The sequence below is a fragment of the Callorhinus ursinus genome, unplaced genomic scaffold, assembly GCF_003265705.2.
Source record: "Callorhinus ursinus isolate GAN/ISIS: 27379988/994484 unplaced genomic scaffold, GSC_fseal_2.0 scaffold7, whole genome shotgun sequence".
Lineage (NCBI taxonomy): Eukaryota > Metazoa > Chordata > Mammalia > Carnivora > Otariidae > Callorhinus > Callorhinus ursinus.
Window position 1 is genome coordinate 65,150,218 of NW_027397069.1, and position 15,684 is coordinate 65,165,901.

General features: G+C 39.8%; 1 protein-coding gene across 2 annotated transcripts in view; it reads right to left on the minus strand.

The window, feature by feature from the left end:
• FRY (FRY microtubule binding protein) overlaps nt 1-15,684 on the minus strand; it is a 447,132-nt gene that overhangs the window by 367,921 nt on the left and 63,527 nt on the right. The gene's annotated exons all lie outside the window — the stretch shown is intronic.

Here is a 15,684-nt window from a genome sequence, read left to right on the forward strand (position 1 = left end):
CACAAATCTAAAGAATATGGGATGGAACAATTTAGAAGACATATAAAGCCAGAAGGTAATGCATTAAAACACTGTAGAACTGATGAATCTAAGAACTGGTGCTTAAAAAAAACCCCAAAAAAACCCCCAAAACAATAAAAGATCCAAACTTCTGCCAAAGCTAAAGCTTAAACTTGGGAGAAAGTATGAATACACTACTTTAGGAACAAAAAGGGAAATGTATGACATGAGGAGGACACAATATTGTTACTATGATATCCCTGTCAAAAAATGCCTAACTTGAATTTAATCATGAAGAAACATCAGACAAACCTCAATTGGGAACATTCCACAATTGTAGTCTCTAAAAATCTTCAAGGTAAGAAGGAGAAAAAATGAGCATGTCTTGCTCCACAATAAAAAACACTAAAGAGACAACTACGAGCTATGTGTAATCCTGGGTTGAATCCTGGACCTCTGGGGGCAGAGGAGTGGCAGACAGGTGGGAGAAGGAGGAAGATGGCGCTGGTAGTGGTATAAATATCTATAAAGGACATTATCAGGGCAATTGACAAAACGTGAATATGGACTGTGGCAAGATAATGTTAAATTCTCCGAATTCTTTCTAATTAGATAAATGTACTGCAGAAATATACAGTATTATATATTTGGCCTTATGAAATATACATTGAAATATTTAGGGTATCTGCACTGCAGTTGTATCTGCAACTAATTCTCAAATAGCTTGAAAAAAAGGTGTGTGTGTGTGTGTGTGTGTGTGTGTGTGTGTGTGGTGTATGTATACAGGAAAATAAGGAGGAAGAAAAGGAAATAATGATAATATGAATGATAAAACAAATAGAACAAAAAGTAAATAATTGGTAATTCTGGGTAAAGGGTATAGGAGTGTTCCTTGTAACATTCTTGCAACTCTTCTATAAGTTTGTAATCATTTCAATATGAAAAGTTACAACTACATATATATGTTATATATGCGTAAAATATATATTATGTATAATATGAATTATATACATAATGAGTGGCTTATATTCCTGGATATGAAAATACGTTTCAAAACCACAGTAATTAAAAGAATGTGGTAGCATAAGTAATCAGGAAGGATAATAAAACAAAATAGAAAGACAGAAGCAAGAATTCAGAATAAGATAAAGTTGAAATCTCAAGTTAGTAAGGAAAGTTAATCTTGGGGTAGAGGAAGATTTTCAAAGTATGGAATGAGAACAGGAACTATAAAAAATAAGGGTAGTAGACTTGATTATGTACTTATTTTAAAGGTAAGGTCATGAAAAAGTAATCAGAGATGAATTAATAATAGCTGACAAATATATGGAAAAAATGTTTGACCTTACTAATGATCACAGAAATGCAAATAAGATAACAATGAGATTTTTAACTGATTGAATTATCAAAAAATAAAAATGATAATTTGCATTGTTGGGAAGGGTGCCCAAAATGGGCACACGTACAATAGAAGACTACACAGACATTAATAATAATAAAGATACACATCTATTGATCTGGAAAGATGTTCACAGACTTCCCCTTCCCCTTGGCCAACTCACAGTTATTCATTAGTTCTCAACATAAATATACTTTCCCCCATGCCTTTCCTGGTCATATACCTTCACGGTATCTAGTACTCATCCTTGTCACTCATCACAATTTAATTGTATCTGTAACTGCTTGGGTGCAGGAGTTTTATTTGGGAGATGGTCCAAGGATACAGGAGGGAGTGAGTGGGGAACAGTGAGACAGAGAAGGAGGAAAAACCAATAAAGGATGATTGTTGAGCAGTTAAGTCTGGGCAACTGCTCAATCCTGCTGTGAACCTAATGAGGAACAATGTCGGAGTGCCTGCCAGTTGTCCTAATGAAAAACAGGGGGCTGGGACGTTTATCTACTTCATCCATCAGCCCACATCACCACTGAATAAGGGTTCTTCTGGGATGAGCTTATGTGTGAGCAAAGTGAGCTTCTGAGGCATCAGAAAAACTTAAGGGAGGAAACCTGGAGATATTTCCTGGTACATGCTTAAGATATGAAGGTATAGTGTGCACAGAACATTCATAGACACTGGCTCTTGGGTGTGTGACGCAGGGCACAAAGACTGGTTGCTACAAATATCTTTCAGGGATCCTAGCTCAAAGTAGGTATCCAATAGCTATCTGTTCAATGAAACACAGCTTATAAAATATTACATTTTAAATGATCCTGCTTTAGTAAAAAAAAGATGTGTGTAATATGTGTGCAGGCAATACATATTCATGTATAAGACGTAAGGTAATGGAGAATTTTCAAAAATAGGATGAAATAATTATATCACTATTTTAGAAAGAGAACTTTAATAAAAACATGGAGAAATAAGTGGTAGTAGGGGAAGAAACTATTTATGGGCCAGGCATGGTGCCACGTATAGAGTTCTTACTTCAATTCTGTGGGATTCTAATTCAGAGTCCCCCCACTGCCACACTTGTGCTCTTTGTATTGCACCACAGAGAAGTGGGGAGGCCTCAGAGGAAGGCTGGGTGCAGGGGGACCAGCTGCAAGGCAATGTGTAGCTGATGTTGCTGCGATTGGGACAAGACACTATGGATGTAGAGACCTGAACAGACAGAGAGAGATTTTACAATTAAAATATAGAGAACTAAATGGCACACTTGGGGGAAGCCACATGGGCAAAGGAAAGAGTCAGGGATGACCCCAAGATTTCTGGTTTGAGAAATGATAATGCTCTTAAGACAGGGGGTGCCAACAATTTGGAAAAACACTGGCTGAGTCCAGCTTAGGTTATGTTGAGTCTGAGGTACCTGAGAGATAGGATGTGGAATATTTAGGAACTACTGATGGGGAGTTTGGAGCTCAGGAGGGTCAGCACTGGGGATGATTAGGTGTGTTCAGTCTATGGCATCTCCGTAATAGCTCAATCCAAAGAAACTAGACAATTGCCCAGAAAAGAGCATTTAATAGTAAGCAAGGCTAGTGTAAATCCAATGATAGCAACATTTAAATGAAAAAGAAAGTGAAAGAGTAGCAACTAAAATGAGAGAACACCTAAAGACAGTAATATCTTGGAATTCAAGGGAGAAGAACTCCCTTTTAAAGGGGGAATTTAAAGTAGTCAAAAAAGTAAAATGCTGTGTAGAAGCACTGGGCATTGGGGTGATCCTGCCCTTTAAACTAAGAGGGTATCCAAAAGAACATGCCACTAAATTAAGCTGCATGAGGGCAGGGATGGCGTCTATCTTACCCACTGTGGGACAGCACAGTGCTTGGTCTAAAAAAGTACCCAGTAAGTAATTAATGAATGAAGGCAGTCATGTGAGCTGGCTTGGATTAATGCCAGAACCCAAACCATAATCATGCCAGTTGGGTGGGTTAAAATTGCCTTCTTTGGGGGGCTCATGGGTGGTTCAGTTTGTTAAGCATCTGCCTTTGGCTCAGGTCACGATCACACGGTCCTGGGATAGAGCCCTGCGTGGGGCTCCCTGCTCAACGGGGAGCCTGCTTCTCCCTCTTCCTCTGCCCCTCCCCCCACTTGTGCTTGATCTCTCTCTCTCTCTCAAATAAATATATAAAATCTTCAAAAAAAATTCCCTTCTTTGGTCCCTGCATTTAATAATAGACAGTAGTGGAGAGAAGATTGATTCTTGCTGTTTGAAATGGTCTTTTTAATAAATGGTCTTTCTAATAATAATTTCTTTTTTCAACCCTATTTTCCTACTTTCTTTATGTTCAAAGGAAAGATGTCCTTCCATCCTAATGGCTCTAACTCAAAACACCCAAATTAGCGTTTGCTCGCATTGTTAAGAAAGTCAAATTGTTTGATTCTTTAAATTCCAGGAGAAGAGAGGACAATGAAAATATTTAAAAATCATTTAATGTAGAAAGATACTAACTCTGAAGGTATTTAAAATTCATTCTTTCTGCCTTCAACGTGTCCTCTTCTCTCTTCTAAGCAAAGTGTAAAATCTCTGTTAGTTTTTTTTAAATCTTTTGGCATAAACAAGTGGCTTAAATATCTTGTAGTTGAATAATAATCTTCTCTAAAGTCAGTTCAAGGGATGCCTGGGTGGCTCACTTGGTTGGTTAAATGTCTGCCTTCGCCTCAGGTCATTATCCCAGGATCCTGGGATTGAGCCCTATTGTCACCTGGGCTCCCTGCTCAGCTCCCTCTCCCTCTGCTCTTCCCCTCCCCTCACTCATGCTTGCTTGCTCATGCTCTTCAAATAAATAAAATCTTTAAAATAAAGTCAGTTTAATTTTTGCAAAATTCCTTCAAATAATATGTGAGCCATGATTTGATATTTCAGAGAGAGATGATGCTACCTAAGTCAAATAATCAGTGATTTAGATTTTTAAAAATTGTGGTCCATATAAAAGTTTGTGCTAAAAGTATGAAGCCAGCTTTAATATGACCACTAATTTTTCTACCCATAGATGGTAAGGTCATAGTAACCATCTTACAAAAATGTACCAAGAGTTATCTTTTTCACATTTTACCTGGTTATTCATATGTGGATAAATACATCTACAGTTTGAAGAACCCAATAGGTAAATGAAAGGAAGAACAAATTCATTCTGAGAAGGAAATGTATGATCACAAAGTTTGGTTTAGGTGTGACAGGATCCTTCTTGGACGCTTGCCATTTTCTCTAGGTCCATTCTCTATCTCTAGGTAGGCTTGAGTTTGGGAAATGGAGTCAACCAGATTTCTGAAAATTTGAGTATGGGTGTTCCCCTTTTATAGTTCAAATTCATGAAAACACTGGTTGCTGTTTACTCTGGTTTAGATGAGCAGGGGATATATTTTTAGAACAGGAAACTTTACAGTTAATCAACAATCCTGAAAAAGTCATGGAATAGAATGAGCCCGTGTGTTTTTGGAAATAAGCTTTTAGTGTTTAGATTGCCTTTTTTTTTCTTTTTCCATCTTCCAAAAATTCAGTTCTGTAGGCAACTTCAGCTCACCTCAGAAGCTTGGCTGTTCAGTTTCCAGCAAGACTCCAGTTGGCCCAATGTAGCACAGAATGATGTGTTAAACTATTAAAAATAAATTGAGGAATAGAATACCCCATTTTTTCTTTCATCAGTATAAAGAGAAAATCTTTGGAAAGAGTATAAAGGATTTGGTAAGAACGTGCATCTTTTGAAGAAAAAAAGAACGCATGAGGATGGCAATCTTTTATCTTAGCTCTAGCATAATCTCTCAATTTCTGAGTTCTTACTCAATCTCCTCTTCGTGGGTAAAATGAATAGTCAGGAATAAACTGATTCAACACTAGAGTGTAGTGATTTATACCATTTCCTTGGGAACTGTGTTACATTCAGTATGGCACTGCTTTTCTACTCTGCTATAGGAAAAAAAAAACCCTCTGTATGCTTTTCACATTCTCTCTACTTTAAAGGCAATGCTGGTTAGACTTGGGTTATAGTTTTCTTTCAAATGTTTGGTGATGATATTACACAAGGAACGCCATATTAAAAATTAAAGGCATTCAATTTGAATTCTAAATTTCTTTCTTGCTTGGTTTCTAATGGTGAAGGCCCCTTATCTTGCTCTTCAAACTGTAACCCAGTGTCTGTCCTCTCACACACTGGGAGCAAACCAGCATATTATCAAAGACTTCTACTGAGCGGCCTGGGAAATGTCCTTCCCAGGTAAATATGGTTCAGCTCCAACCCTTAATATACCACCTAAAGCTGTATTCCAATAGCAAATGGAAATGTCTGCGTGATATCAGCACCAAATTTTATAATTTATATACTAATTCTCGACCTAAAAGAAAAATCTTTACCCATAGAACAAATACATACTAAAATCAACAGGAATTTATTGAATGACTATTTTTGTATGAAGCGATGCATTAAGTGCATTAAAATACAGCGTAGTTCCTGTCCTTAAGGAATCTAAAATCTCTCCTGGATAATACGATGTAAAAGTATGAGAATGTAAACAACAATCCGCGGCCTCAGCGGCAGTTTATAAGATGTGAAGGACAATTCAAAACAAGTGTGGAAGAGCTGTTGTAAGTCAGTGTATGATTAGTTTCAGAATGAGTTACAAAGACAATCACAGCAGATGCTACAGGAGTTGAAAGTAAAAGATAATTACTTCAGTTGGGATAAGAAGGAAAATATTAATGGGAAAGACCAACTTGGAACTGGATATCAAAGAAGGGGTGCATTGTATTGGCCAGGAGACATGAAGAGAACCTTCTGGAAGTGGCAATGTTGGAAGTGGAGGTTTGGATCAGAAAGCACTTCAGGCAATTCTGACTGCTCATCTTCTGCTCTCACTGCCTGTCTACGTCTTTGGTGTTAAAATGGGAAAAAATGTGAGATTATCTTTATTTAGCAAAGGAGTCAATATTTTTTGGTTTAACTGAACGTACCAGAACTAAAATAAATTGGTCCAGAATAGCTAAGTGTGTAAAACAACAAAACCACTTGCGGCCATTAAAGTTGCCTTAATTATAGCCACTGGTTGCTCAGTATAAGAAATAGGCACATTTATAGCAAAGAAAGGAGTCCCAAATTCGGGATGACTTGGTAAGTGTTGCCTATAATATCTGCTCACAAGAACTATTTCCTATCACTACCACCAAGAAATGTCCTGTCTGTTACCAAGAACACACCGAGGCACCGATTTGGCAAAAAGCCAAATGAACAGTAATCAATGAATTACAAATGGAAAAGCCAATGATTCCTAGACTCGTGGTGCCTGTCACACTTTTATGTGCATATAAATCACTAGAGGAACTGGTTAAAATACAGACTCTTCTTTCAGTTGGTCTGGGGTGGGGTCTGAGATAAGCAATTTGCTGATTTATTTTGATTATTGATAATATCCCCCTACAGTAGAACGTAACTCTAGGAGGGCAGGGGTCTTTGTTTACTTTGTCATTGATGTATCCCAAGCACCAAGAACAGTGTCTGGTACGTGTGAGGCAGTCAATCATTACGTGTTGAATGAGCGGACGGCATTACCCACAAACCCCCACACTAAGAGGATGAGTTTGCCAATTCTGACTCTGAGTGATTAGTTTTGCTCAAGAGACACCACTGACTCATTAAGATTAAGAAAGGTCTGCAACAAGGATGGAGGGGGCCAAGTGGCCAGGTGGCCCGAAGTTTGTACTAGATCATTTTCTGAGTCACTGCCTTCCCCGTGGGGCTCAGCTTGCCTTGTGCCCCAGCCTTCACTTGCTCAAAACTTAATGGGCATGAGGATTGACTTGGCACAAATTTCAGCTCATGATCTGGCTTTTTGTGACTCTCGCCGTCTACCAGCTGTGACGCTCCCTGGGTTGTTCATGTCTGTAGCCTTGGGCCTTCCCGTCTCAGAAGTCTTCATCTGAATTCTTCCTCCAAAACCCTGTGTGGTTTGGCTTAAGACCTAATTCCCACATTACCCTGGCTGTTGACCTTTTAAGCTTTGGCAAAGTTGAAAGAGTTAGGCACAAATTTGGCAACTACCTCGAAATCACAGTATTACCCTGTGAACCCCTAAAGACTGTGAATCTGACCTACCACTAATGTCACAAAGTGTTTGAGCAATTGCATGGGTATCTGTGAGGCCTATGAGTTATGTCCTCAGAACTAGAGAGGCCGAGCTTCCTTTCATACCCAGTTAAATTTCTTCTGTGTATTTTATGTTCATTTTCTTTACCCAGTTTTATATTAGGCTATGTTTCTATATCTTATTGATTCATAATTTTAAAATACACTCTGGATACTAATTTTTATCACTTACGTCCAACATAAATATCTTCTCCCATTACGTAGCTTATCATTTTATTTCGTTTATAGTACTTTCTGTTGGACAGACAGAAAGTACTATTTATTTTTTTATGTGTTCTGAGGCAAATATCCATAATTCCCCCTACTTGTTCTGCTATGCCAATATCTAGCTTTCTATACATGTGGTCTCGACTTTGGTCTGTGTTTCTTATCCCCGCACCAATACTATTTTGACTAAATCAATATCGTTTTAAAATAAATTTTACTATTTGATAGAGCAAATTTCTCCAGATAGCTCTTCTTCAAATACGTTCAAGGCATTTTTGTTCTTTTGTGCTTTCCATATGAATTTTAGGATCAGCTTGCAGAATTTCAAACTCCCACTCACCCACACAAAACCTACTGAGAGTTTGATTGGAGTGTGATTGAGTTTTCAAATCAATTTGGTAAAAACTGACTTTGATATTGAATGTGTGACCTGTCTCTCCTTTGATTTGCATCTTATTTAATATTCTTTGGTAAAGTTTTGTAATTGTCTTCATAAAGATGTCTTTTAGATTTGTTCCTAAGCATATTTTAGCTTATTATTGTGAATGAGATCCTCCTCACTTCTTCCCCACCCCCAAATTACTTAACAGTGGTTGTTGTTGCCAGAAAGCTTTGGTGTTTGCAGCTTGTCAGGCAGTCTGGGTTCACTAGGGCTTAGCCACCAGGCAGCAGGCTCATCCCCCTTTTTTTTTCTTTTTCAGCTTTTTTTAGGGAAGTGCAGGAATCAGGGTGTCATCTGAGATCTGCCTGATCTTCCAGACCAGGCCTGTATTACTGACTTTTGAGTGTGTGCTTTTCCTCTGGTGAGGCTGGTGAGGTGGAGCTCCCAGAACAAAAGGGCTTCATCATTTTTAAGGGCCCGTTACACCCAGATTTCATATGATAAGCCTCCTTTTCAGAGGCTTAAAGCTGAAATACCTTTTTCAATGTTTGCAAGTGGTACTCACTGAAACCCAAGCTTCCCTGGTCCCAGCCCCAATGCTCTTACTCTTTGCTACACATTTCCTTCCAAATATTGCTTCTCTGATAAGAAGCAAAGCCCAGGCCTCGGCAGTGTGAACACGGGCCTTGACCAACTAGACCGAGGTGGTGCCCACACTTACCGAGAAGTCCAGACTGGAAACAGAGCATCATCACTGGAGCACCAGTCCTATGGACTCTGCCTCTTTTTCTTTTCCCTTCCCTTTCCCCTTGGTTGTTGTTGTTGTTATTTTTGTTTTGCACCTTACTTACTATTCCTGGTTTATTATAAAGAATCCAACCCAGGAGCGGCCAGATGGAAGAGATGCACAGGGCGAGGTAAGGGCACAGGTCACACCACCCTCCAGCACCTCCACACGTTCAACCCAGAAGCTTCTTGAATCCTGCAGTTTCAACTCTGCCTTCCAAGTAGCCCCCAGATCCACCCTCTCTCTTTCTCAGGTCCTCTCTCACCTTAGCTGCTGCAAACAGCCTCCCCATGGCTCCCACCCCCACCTCTGCCTCTCACACTCTCTCATCCTACAGCAGGATGAGAGAATCTGATCATATCTCTGCTCCGCTTAAAAACCTCCCGTGCCAGGGGCGCCTGGGTGGCTCATTTGGTTAAGCGTCTGCCTTCAGCTCAGGTCATGATCCCAGGGTCCTGGGATGGTGCCCTGCATCGGGCTCCCTGCTTAGCAGGGAATCTGCTTCTCCCTCTCCTTCTGCCTGACACCACCCGCCCCGTGCTTGTGCTCGCTCTCTGTCAAAGAAATAAATAAAATCTTAAAAAAAAAAAAACCGCCCCCCCCGTGCCTCCCACAGCAGGCAGAGTAAAACTCATTTCCCTTCCGCAAGTCATGTGGCCTTGAGAATCTGGTTCCAGACTCATTCTCTGACTTTACTTCCTACCACGTACTCTCTATTCACTGTCCTCCAGTCCCACTGCCCCGCATCCTGTCTCTGCCGAGCTCCTCACAACCTTGGGGCCTTTGTCCCTGCTATTCTCTCTACCTAGAACATTCCTTCACCGGCATCCTGCATGGCTGAGTCTTTCTTGCAGGTGTCAGCTTAAATGCCACTTCTTCAGGAGTCCTCCCTGACCACCCAAAGAGCCCAACCCCTGCCCTGAGAGTTGTCTCCACTGTGTCATGTGGTTCATCACTTCATATAATTTACCACAATCTGTATTATTACTATTATTATTATTTTGCCCAGAAAAAAAAATCTACCTGAAACAGTTTTTGGTAACTCTTTCTTGCATTTCTTTACCGCATAGCCTCATAGAATGTTTGGCTATGGGGGAGAGGGAGTTTTTTGTTTTTGTTTCTAGTTTGTGGTCAAATATACATAACAAAATTTACCATCTTAACCATTTTTAAATGTATAATTCTGTGGCATTGAATACCTTCACAGTATTGAGCAACCATCACCACTACCCATTTCAAGAACTTTTTCATCTTCTCAAACAAAAACTCTGTCCTGGTTTAACATGAATTCTCCATGTGCCCCAACACCCCAGCTCCTGGTAACCTCTATTCTTTCTGTCTCTTTGAATTTGACTACTGTGGATACCTCATATAAGTGAAATTATACAGTATTTGTCCTTTAGCGTCTGGCTTGTTTCCCTCAGCATAATGTTTTCAAGGTTTGTCCATGCTGTAGTATGCATCTAGATTTCATTCCTTTTTAAGGCTGAATAATATTTCATCGTATGTGTTCATCACATTTGGTTTCTCCATTCATCTATCAATGGATGTTTAGTTGTTTCCCCCTTTTGGCCATTGTGAGTAATGCTGCTATTGCATTAATCTAAAAAGGTGGTGATTGGGGTGCCTGGATGTCTTAGTTGGTTAAGCATCTGTCTTCAGCTCAGGTCATGATCTCAGGGTCCTGGGATTGAGCCTGGCCTCGGGCTCTCTGCTCAGCGGGGAGTCTGCTTCTCCCTCTCCCACTGCCCGCCCCCCTGCTCCTGTTCTCTCTCTCAAATAAAATCTTTCTAAAATAAATAAATAAATAAAATGAAAAGGAGGTAATTACCTGTCTCTCCTCACCTAATGTAAGCTCCAAAAGGGCAGAAACTGTTTAAATAGAATAGTGCCTGGCTTCTGGCATGAACAGTATAAGCCAGGTCCAAGATTACAGGCCAACTATGATATGATAAACTAAACAGTCATACTTGATGACTATAAACAATCAAAGACTCCTTCCTCTAATGGGTCAACAGCATCTGTCAGCTGGGTGATGGCAGGAGGGCATGTCTGATTTCCTCGCCTCTTCTTGTCTTGTTCTTTTTCAACCCATTCCTCCTACTTCTGCAAAAATGATTTCTTTAAAACATAAATCTGATTTTAACACCCTTCTTAAAAAGCTTCAGTGACTTCCCATTTTTCTTATAATAAATCCAAACTCCTTACAGGCTTCTAAGGACCTGGGTAAGCTGATATTCAGCTTCAGCCCTAGTCAAGCCTCATGTCCAGCCAGAATGGATTTCTTTCAGTTCTTTGAATGTGGCATGGTGTCTCATGGACTTTTGTAGATGCTATTCCTTTCTTAGATATCTTATGCCCTCTCTATCATCAGTTCCTGGTTGTCCTTTAGATTTGCTTGGACATCACATATAGGAGAAGCCTTTCCTGACATGCCAAGTCTAGGTTAATTGCTCCTACTGTATTTGTAGGAATTGCTCGTATTTCTTGTCTTCGATCCCTTAGACTGTAAACTCCAAGAGGGTAGGAAATGTGTCTCTCTGTTCACTATTGAATCTCAGTGCCTAGCTTGGTGTCTGCACTTAGTCAGGGCTCAACAAATATCTAATAAGCAAATGAACAGGTATTTAAGCCCCCTCTATTGTGATGAAACAAAATCAGTAATATTATGCCTAAGAGATTAAAAAATATCAACCTACTGGTATCTAGGGGTCTATACACAGCCTTTTGGATAAATGTGGCCCATCTGAGGTCTATGAAAAACATTTATTTTTTTAATTTTTTCAATGCAGGGCTTGAAATCATGACCCGAGATCAAGACCTGAGCTGAGATCATCAGTCAGACACTTAACCAACTGAGCCACCCAGGTACCCCTGAAAAACATTTTTTTTTTTAATCTAATTCCCTGGATCTCCTACATGACAGGCCAAATGGAGCCTTACCATCTGTCTTTCACAGCACTGTGACACTCACTGCCACCAGGTGTCACCCAGGTAGGTGGGGATCCATTAGTAATTATAACTGAAACTCCCATGTAATTAATTACTTCATGCTCAAGTTTAATTCCACTGACTTTACATCATGGAACTAGGGGAACTACAAAAAATAATTGAAAGGAAAAAAAATAGATATGAAAAAAATTCTGGGCAGACTTTTCCCCTGGGGCAGCCAAGAACTTGAAGAATTGGATCAACTACTGTATATCAACACCCATTAGGATGGAATAATAAGGGTTGGGCAGAGTTGTTTGATTACAACTTAGTCAGTGGTGTTAAGTGGTGTCAAGAAAGAATCTGTCAGCAGATATCAAAAGGATTCAGAGTGGCAAAGCTGGCCAATGTGTTCACATAACCCAGAGGCAAGAGCCCCAGATACGGGGGCCTGAGTCATCTGGCTACCTCCCCCCATACACACACAGATTGATGGCTCTGTGGCCCGTGAATGAAAGAAGGAAGGGAGGAAGAGAAGGAAGGGAGAGAGGGGTGGAGGGAGGGAAGGAGGAAGGAGAAGGGGAGAGAAGAGAAGACGGGAGGGGAGAAAAGAAAAAGCAGGCTGCTACAGTAATTTCAGTTCAGTGCATTTCATGGTGATCTGTCCTATGGCTTTGCAATCACATTAAAGATCTCCCTCTATCAATACTGAGCACAGGTTTAACACTTTTTTATACTAGCACTTAATAACTAAATCTGTGTTGACATTTACAGAGATTTAGAATATGTATCATCTCAACTTGTCATGCTCATCATTTATTGCTGTTTATGATGTTTATCACCTGTCTCATAATAATGGAAAATGGAACCTCTGAGATTGATTAAATAAATTGCAGTGTATCTATACAGCAGAAATTTATCCTGTCTCTCCCTGCCACCCTCCACCCCGCCCCCCATAAAGATGCTGTAGAACAGTGACTGGGATATGGGCATTTAGACATTTGGTAAGATATAAATTCCAGAGCCATATGCTGGAGGTTCAGAATCTGCAGATCCAAGCTAGGGCCTAGGAATCTGAATTTTAACAAGCATTCCCAAGGAGGCTTTTTATGCAGTGAGTTTATTGAACCATCATATAGAGATCAATACTTATTTATGTGAAAATGTGGAGATTATTAAATGAATAAAACATAGGCTATATAATAATGTGCCTTACAAAATAATGTGTATTATAGTATAATCTCATAAAAATACCTAGCTAGCTAGATAGGTAGATCTATAGATATGAGGACAGATAGATTAATACAGGTAAGTACAGAAAAAAGCTTGGAAGGATAGACACTCATGTGTTAACAGTAAACTCTGTGGCAGTATGGTGTTTCTCAAAAAATATTTTTGCTCTATGCGTTATCTAATTTTCTATAGTGCATTTATACTGCTTTTATACTCATAAAGTATATTTTTAATTTTAAAAGAAATAGTTTTTTGAGTTCCTAACGTGCATTGAGCATTAGGACTACAAAGGTGAAGTCAGGCTCTGATTCTGCTTTAAGGAATTCAGTCTCTAGCGGGAGATGACACAATTCCCAGGTGCGTTAGGATACAGCATTGCGTCCACCTGGATGAGGGGTGAGAACACTGGCTGAGACCTGAGACCCCTTGATCTGGCTGCAACAGAGCTGTGGAAGGCCAGGAAAAATATGGGCAATAGTGGGGAATGAGGATGATTTGCCATTTTAATGACTGCGGGGCTTTTTTTTGTTTCTTCTGATAAAAGAACCACCACGACAACAAACAGAACAAACTTTAAAACAAAACCCAAACTAAACACAACAACAAAAAACTTCCAACCCACAACATTAAAAACAAAGAAATAACATAAAAATCAGTGGCATTTATAATTTCGGATTGGGACCTCTCTGGGGAATAATGGAGAGAGGGGCTGGGCTGGTACGTGGCCTTGCGTGCATTCTTGCCTGCTCCCCCTGCTGGCCACGCTGTTACCCTGCGCTGCCCAACTAAACGCTGCCCAACCTTCCAGCTTAACCAGTTCCCGGAGTCTACACGTCTCTCCCAGCCCTCCAGTCCTGGGGTATCACCAGCCTTTAAACACACGGTATTTTATCTGATACACACTTGCAAAATCTTGTATGTTTGGCATGTATTACTTATCTCGTGGATTATTTTTGTCACATGACAACTTCTTGAAGAGAAAATCCTTCGTTTCCTCAAGTTAACGGCCAGGTCATTGAGGGCCGGGATGATTTAACAGACAATTCTAGGCGCACAGACACACAAATATTAGGCAGCGAATACGTACTTTTAAAATAAATTATGTTGAACAAAGATACTGTATTTAGATTTTTAAAAGCTTAACATTGCAAAAGAAAAATCTGCTGTCTAAACTAAAATGTCAGTTTATGAATATATGCCAATATAATTTTTCTCACTACCCATTTTTTATATTTTTTCAGCACTGCTACTTTATCCTCGTGCACGCACGTTTTATTTTAAATTAGACAGGAGGCACACACTGATCAAATAACCACGTCCTGTGAGTCTAAAAACAGGTTTGAAAATAATCCCTTTCTTTAAAATCTAGCAGATGAGAACTACCGAACATTTTAACACACAGGACTGTCTCTTGGGAGAGGGCAAAGATGCAATCTTGAAAGAATAACAATATGCCTTCCTTAAAAAAAACCCAGCTAAGAAGAGACTTAAAAATGCTTTTCTTAAATTCAGCATGGGAAGACCTGCTTTTGAAAAAACATTGATGAGAACGATAAATAATAGATGCCTGACTGATATCATAAAGCTAAGTTACATAACTTCCAATACGTGTGTTCAAGACAAGGTAGTGCATTATGTAAAAAGCATTATTTTATTTTTTAGCTGCAGAGCGCAGGGGAAAGCAGGAGCACATTATAACATCACTCGAGCACCCTCTGGTGTCCTAATTGCTGCACTCCTTTTTGAGTTCATTATTTGCTGTTTCTAGAGCTATTTGCAAAGGAGCTCTTTAGGAAGCCACTGATGTGTTCTGCAGGGGAATGCCTCATCTAAGAAAGCCAGATACCTGGATCTTACAACTTGACTGTATGCTAATTATGCCCATACGCACGGTTTAGCTCTCTGCGGGGAGCCATAGCCGGCTTGCGCTTAGTAGAGTCATACAGGTGAGTGGAGTCTGTAAGGGCTCCAAAAGGAAATCTTTGTAATCCTATTCAATGCTTGTTTTATGGAAAATTTCCACAGGAAGTCACAGATCATTAGGTGATCTGATGAGAGCTGGATGTTTGGTGGATACCTGCCATACCAAATCTGCTTTATTAAAAAAAAAGTTGCATAAATGAGATGAGTGAAGATTTATCACCAAAAGAGATGTTAGCCTTTTTTTTGTGTGTGGGTCAGAAATGCAAATATACTCCTTCAACATGTACAGACTTAGAAATAATTTTAGATTTTGGAGTCAGCCTAACCTGAGTGTTAAATTAATAACTGCTACTCAATAAATATTCTAAAACTAACGATAAATTATGTGAATTATAACAAGGCATAAACAAACACACAAACAAGGGGTGCCTGGGTGGCTCAGTTGGTTAAGCGACTGCCTTCAGCTCAGGTCATGATCCCAGAGTCCTGGGATCGAGCCCTTCATCGGGCTCCCTGCTCGGCCAGAAGCCTGCTTCTCCCTCTCCCACTCCCCCTGCTTGTGTTCCCTCTCTCGCTGTCTTTCTCTCTCTCTCTCTCTCTCTCTCTCAATTAAATAAATAAATAAAATGTTTAAAAAAAC